Source organism: Vulpes lagopus, chromosome 10 (assembly GCF_018345385.1).
Source record: "Vulpes lagopus strain Blue_001 chromosome 10, ASM1834538v1, whole genome shotgun sequence".
Classification (NCBI taxonomy): Eukaryota; Metazoa; Chordata; class Mammalia; order Carnivora; family Canidae; genus Vulpes; species Vulpes lagopus.
In genome coordinates this window covers 94,231,866-94,238,617 of record NC_054833.1, presented here as the reverse complement: position 1 = coordinate 94,238,617, position 6,752 = coordinate 94,231,866, and the positions used below count along the sequence as shown (strand labels likewise).

General features: G+C 54.7%; 1 protein-coding gene across 1 annotated transcript in view; it reads left to right on the top strand.

The window, feature by feature from the left end:
• Positions 1-208: 208 nt before the first annotated feature.
• Positions 209-6,752, top strand: part of CRISPLD2 (cysteine rich secretory protein LCCL domain containing 2) — a 64,418-nt gene continuing 57,874 nt past the window's right edge. The window contains exon 1 of the mRNA XM_041771681.1: positions 209-359. The gene's annotated coding sequence lies outside the window, so the exon portion shown is untranslated. The remainder of the gene's footprint in view (positions 360-6,752) is intronic.

The following is a 6,752-nucleotide window of genomic DNA, read 5'->3' as shown; positions in this document are numbered from 1 at the left end:
CGATCGCGGAGAGAACCCGAGCGCGTCCTGCGCGCAAGCCGAGGTCTGGGGACGCGGGGTCCGGCCCGCCGCGCGCCCCCCGCCGCCCGCACCCCCGGCGCCCGCGGGCCTCCCCGGGGGAGGGGCCGGCCGGGCCGGGGCGGAGCGTGGAGGAACGGCCCTATCGGCGCCGCCGGGGGCAGGGTGCGGAGGTCCCATAAGAGCCGCGCGCCGAACCCGCATCCCCGACATCCCTCGGCTGCTCCGGCGCGGGGTCCCTGCCGAGCCGCTGGGCCCGCCGTGTCCGCCCGAGTGTCCGCGCTGCCGCCGCCGCTGCACGGAGGACGCCGGCGCGCTGGTGACAGGAGAGCCCCGCGGAGGTGAGTGTGACCTGGCTGCCCCTCCCCGGCTGCCCTCCGCCCCCGCGGCCTCCGAGGCGCCCACCTCCCCGAGCCGGGGCCGCCCATCCCTTGGCGCTGACGGGTGCGGACCGGGCGCCGCGCGCGACCTGCGGCTCCGACCGGCTCCACCGCTGGGCCTTTCGCAGATGGAGAAACTGAGGCTCACAGGGACCAAGGCACTTGCCCAAGACCTCACAGCCAGGGAGCAAGGGGGTGGGGGGCTCAAAGCCCGTCTGACCGCAGATTCAAGCTCCTGGCGCGGGTACTCTCGCCTCCCTTGCTATTTGCTGGGAGCATCTGTTGCGTTCCCGTCTGCGCGCGGGGCTCAGTAAGCGGAAGGCCGATGGGTGAGTGTGGCAGGGGGTTGGATGTGTCTTGTCTACCCACGTGTGGATGGCCAGGCCGATCCTAACGGAGCTGCTGTTCTGCTCCGGTTTACAGGGCCACACCCCTCTACGCTTTTATCTGCAACAAACCTGAGAGGTAGCCTCTCTCTTCCCATATTTCAGATGAAGATACTGAGGGTCGGGGAGGGGGAGCGAGGTGTCCAGTTAAAGCGAGGGCTGCAACCCAGCTCTCTCTGCCTCCAAAGCTCCGGATGGATGTGTCCGGGTGTGAGGCTTGCCAGAGTTCCTGCGGGCTTGGGAACACACGCTGGGTCTCTTCAGTCAGAGTGGACATCCCATACACTCCTTGTGGGGGAAGACTTGTGCTGGAAGCTGAGGACTCCACTCTGTGGTCCTGAGAAGACGGGCTGCCCTAGATGGCCAGAGCCAGGGAGGCCCCTCGTGTGGTACAGACCCAGAGCCTCCCTTGCCCAGGACTCGGCTGGGGGACGAGCCAGAAAAGGTTAGGCTGATGCCTGCTTGTCGAGGTCTACCCTGAACGGGGCATCTTTTAGCCAAAAGGTGAGCTGCTGCTCCTGCTGAGAGAAGCAGCTGGGGGCCTGTACTAATGCCCAGCTGGCCTTGCTAAGTGGGTTTGTAATTTTCCACCTTGAGCATTTGGGTGCCACGTTCTGGCAGAGGAGGGTGACCCTGCCTTCCCTAGTAGGGTCATCTAAGGTCTAAACCTGCCAGGGGAGAGCCTGGGGTCCAGCAGAACAAGATGAGGGGCATGTCCTCTTCCCCAGGCAGACTGAGAGGGGGCCTTCTAAGGTTCTCTGTGCACCTGATTTTCTGATCTGGTAGTTTCCACGTGGGAAAGAGGAGCAGAAGGTGTGGGAGCTGTACTGCTGGTGTGGCAGGTATGAGACCGTGCCCCTTCCCCGCATTTCCATCCCTGCCACATACATGGGCGGTCAGCCTCTTGATCCCCATTTCATAGCTGAGTAAACCAAGGCTCAAAGAGGTAAAAATGGTGCAAAAGGCCCCCTAGCTGATGTGCCATGCTGTCACCCCCTGGTTTGTCTGGTTGCAGACCCTATACTCTTAACTGCTGGGCCCTGCCTCCTTTAAGACCCTTCTCGACCCAACCACTAACTCCACTTTTGGACCTGACCTTCGCACAAAATGTGTTGTCTGAGAGGGGCTCCAGGGAAAATCTGTCAGCAGAGTTAAGCCCAAGTCCCCAAGTCCCAGTAATATACACCCTGGGGGGAGAAGGAGGGCGATTTTGATTTTTTATGGAGTCTCTTAAGATGTAGGAGTGGGAATAGTAATAGTAACATTTATAATAATACCAGCAGCTGACATTTACCTGACACTCAGAATGAGCCAGATGTGCCCAGGTTTTACACAGATGATCTCATGGACTTCTTTATGAGGCAGCCACTAGACTGTCTTCCTTTTTACAAGGAGGAAATTGAGTCTCGGTGTGATTAAGGCATGTACGCAACATGACATAGCCAGGGCTGGGGAGAGCTGCCCTCCAGGCTGGGTCGCACCCCAGATTCTGGAAGAAGGTGCTCATCCCGTGGCTAGCTGCTTGACTGTCACAGCTGAACTTGCTGGGCTTCACGGCTTCTCAAGCCATGTAGGATCTGGATCCCTGCCCGAGTTAGGGGTGGGCCTGGGGAGAGGATGCCCTGACACAGGGGCTTGGGCTCCCCTCTGCTGACAGGTACCAGTGTCAACATGCAGGGAGCCCTGCTCTGGGACCCAGATCAGTCCTGGCTCGCAGAGCCTGCCACTGGACTGGAAAGGAGAGCTGGCTTGGCAGGGGAGGGCCTGGGGCCTTGGCAGAAGCACACGAGGCCTCTGGAAGTCCCACACTTCATCCCTCCCTCAAAGACCCCTCGTTGGATATCTGGCCTTTTGTAGGTTGCATTTGAAAACTGGCTTTTAGAGGCGGGACCCTCAAATACTGACCTCTTTGGCCTTGTGGGAGCTGGAACGTTTCTTTGCTCTGTCACCAGTGTAATTTACTACGTATGGGAGGTGCCTCTGTGTCTGCTTGCTCCAGACCTAGGAGGATTTTTTTCTTTTTTTTGTAAACTCACTGGTTTTTGATCAGTCCCAGATGTGCAAACCCAGCATCACTCAAAGGGGCTGACGGCTTGTCAGGAAAGGAAAATACAACATGAGCATCATTGCACTTTATCTTCAGTTAATGGAGCTGAGTAGCTGCTCAGACCTTCTTGGGATGGGCACCCCGAGCCTCTCATAAAGTCTTAAATGAAACACGCTGTGTTCTGGAACAGGAAGGGTAGGGCCGATCTAGGTGGTGGGTGGTAGGACCTGCCATAACCTTTCTTCTTTGAAAAAAATTATTTTAATGTGGTAAAATATGCATAAGCACCAAATTTGCCATTTTAACCAGTTTAAAGTATATAATGCAGTGGCATTCAGCACATTCACGACGCGGCACAACCACCACCTCTGTCTAGTTCCAGAATGTCTCCATCACCCCCAGAGGACACCCTGCTGCCATTGGCCCCTCTCTCCTCGACCACCAGTCTGCTTGCTGTCTCTGTGGATTTGCTTATTCTGGAAATCTTATATAAATGGATCGATATAACATGTGGCCTTTTTTGACTGGCCTCTTTCACTCAGAGTCCGTCCACGCCGTAGCATGTGTCAGTGCTTCGTTCCTTTTTATGGCTGAGTAATATTCCATCGTGTGGATGCACCACATTGCAATTATCCATTCTTCCATCATTGGGAGTTCGGGTGGTTTCCACCTTTTGGCTGCCGTGAAAGGTGTTGCTGTGGACATGTGTGTGCACGTCTTTGTTTGGACATCTGTCCGCAGGTGTTCTGGGTGCGCGCCTAGAAGTGGAATTGCCAGGTCACACGGTCACTTGACATTTAATGTATAGAGGAAATTGTGTTTTCCTTCTTGGCTTAATCTTGAAGAAGCATAGACCCAGGTCATCTCGTTACACAATAGATCAAGGCCCTCGACCGTGGACGCAGGGAAACCTGGCATCTGGGTGTTCTGGGGGAGGTGTTGACATTCCAGTAGGGTCACAGTGGCAACTGGCAGAGAATCCCGTCTGAGGCATCGTGCCCCAGGCAGTGCAGTTGTGGGTGTTCACGGGCAGATACCCCTTGTCCAGGCCGGGAGGACAGGCAGTTTCTCATGGTTCAGCCCCAGGGAGATTTATCTTCTCTGATTGTCTCGAGTGCTGTGTCAGCTTAGACAAAAACCACAGATTCCGGGGGAAAAAGAAATTCATAATGCAGCTCATGCAATTTCTGGACCATCATTTAAAAAATATTATAAATTATGAAATCCCACATTTTCAATCCAAATTTCTGAACTGTGTCCCATTGTGAGTGAAGAAAGGCAATATCCCAGAAGGAAAAAAGAATAGAGCTTCCATTTCATTTGTAGTCAAATGGTCCTGGAGTCAAGCCTGCTCTAAAGTTCTTCTAGATTGGAAAAACAAGAAACAGCCCACTCTGATCTCCCTAGGATTGGGAGCTGGATGGTACCTGCTGGGATGGACTTGATAACGGCCTGAGAACTCTTTCTAGAACAGAGGCAAGGAAAGATGATTGAGAGTGCCCCAAGCGGAAGGACCATGTGTGTGCAAAAACTTGGAGATGGGGAGGGGCCTGGCACTCCTGGAAGGTGGCAGGAAGTTTGGCTAGAGTCTGAGCATCAGGCCCAGAGTGGCAAGTGTCTGCCCTTCGGGTGGTGTGAGTTTGGATTTTCTTTTCTTTTCTTTTCTTTTCTTTTCTTTTCTTTTCTTTTCTTTTCTTTTCTTTTCTTTCTTTTCTTTTTCTTTCTTTCTTTCTTTTTTTTTTTTGAGAGAGAGTGCACATGTGTGAGCAGGGAGGTGGGGGGGCTGCAGAGTTGGGGGGAGGGACAGACAGAAAGAGAGAGAGAGAATCCTGAACAGGCTCCAGGCCCAGTTTACAGCCCAAGTTAGGGCTCGATCTAATGACCCTGAGATTATGACCTAAATTGAAATCAAGAGTTGGATGCTTAAACGACTGAGCCACCCAGGCAGCCCTGCATTTTGATGTCCTCCTACAGGCTGTGGGGCTTGTACTTGAGAACAGATTACAGTGAAATAAGCAGTGTTCCCCAAAGCATGGGGAGCCATCCCCACCAGTCCCCAAGGTGACCTAGCCTGTGCACAGACCGCAAAGGCCCCAATCTATGGGCTGTCCTTTTAGGTCAAGGTGAATGTGGGTGGTGCTTTCCATGCCTAACGCTTCCCCTGCACCCCACTCACCCTTTATAGCAAAGACAGAGCACCCTCAGCCTAACAGCCTGTGGCTGGCATCCATGACCAGATGGGAGACCCTCAGTTTGTTCTGTTTTCAACACATAAACTTTTACTCTTGCCTTCCGTTCAAGGCAGATGGGATCATGTTCTTTGCAAACAGTGATGATGGGAAATCACCCTTTTCTTTTTTTAAGATTTTATTCATTTATTCATGAGAGACACACAGAGAGGCAGAGACATAGGCAGAGGGAGAAGCAGGCTCCATATAGGGAGCCCGATGTGGGACTCGATCCCAGGATCCCAGGATCACGCCCTGAGCCAAAGGCAGATGCTCAACCACTGAGCCACCCAGGTGGCCCAGAAAATCATCTATTACGTGTACATTTCTCCGCACCCTTGGTGTGGGCCATCTTACAGAAAAGTACAGAGTATGGACTATAGCAGGGGGCCGGTGAGAAGAGAGGTATGCCAAGGTGGGAGCTGGGGAAACGCTGAATTAGGGTGGGGCATGGGATTTGGGACTGTTGCGATCTGGGGCCATGGCTGTCAAAGTGGGGTCCCCCTCCAAGGAGGGCACAGCAGTACCTGGGAACTTGCAAGAAATGCAGATTCTTGGGCCCCATCCCAGGCTTCCTGAATCAGAAGCTTATGAGGGTGGGGCCAGCAATCTGGGTTTTAATGAGGCTCCTGTCACTTTCTGGCACAGGCCTGGATGTGAGACCTGCCACCTCATACAACTGATGAAGACTTGCCCAGGGACCCTGACACCGAGATGGGCTGGAGACAGCTGGCTAGTGGGGGTGGATGTGAAGTTGTGTGGAAGGTTCTGTGTCTAGGGCCTGGTGCAACCAGAGAGCTGTCTCATGGCCAGATGGGAGTGAGAGCCTTGGGGGCCTGCATGGCCACCTCCCTGCAGGGTCAAGACGCCCCTTGACATGTTGTTGGTAGGTTCATAGCTTTCCTTCTAGAAGAATGCTCAGCTTGTTGGCACTCATTGCTCAGGGGCCGGAGGGTCTAGTATCTTCTTTCAGAGCACATTCACTGCCCCTGGGTGTCCAGGAGCTTTCAAAGTCCATCTGTTCATAAGCCCAGAATGCCCACCCCCCGCCCCAAAACAATGAGCTGCTCCCCTCACGGCAGTGTCTACCGTCAATACCTCTGTGTGTACGGCTGTCCTCCGCCACCATCCCCTCTCTCTCTCTCCTGCCCCAAACCGGCTCCAACACAGCCGGTCTGTTCTCTTCGGGGGAAGCGCCTGGCCGCTGAAAACCCTGTTTATTCCCGGGAACCGTCAAGACTCGGGCTTCACTGGCACTGAAGGTATTTTCAGCTTTGGCATCGCCGGACAAAGTGCCCTCTCAGACTTGGGATGAACTGGGCCCTGTCTGGGAGAGTCGGTGTCTGGCCCCAGTGGGAGGCCCCGGCCGGCTGTGGGGCTTTCTCGGGGTTGCACTCTGAAGGGCTGTCAGGGGTCAGGCCCTGCAGCCTCCTGAGGCTCCTAGGGACAGCCTTGAGGATCTCCTCCTGCAGGCTGGAGTTTTCCTTGCTGCCTCTCATGCTTCCCTTGATCTGTTCTTAGAAGCCAAAATGACTTCAAACTTAAAAAAAAAAAAAAAGTTGTATTAAAGTTTCACATGCCAGAGAGGAATGCACACTCATTGGCTCGCTGGCGGGCGACTCTTCCCCAAGTGCACATGCCGGGCCACCGCCCCAGGGTGGGCTGCAGAGAGCCTGCCGGGCCCTGGGCCCCT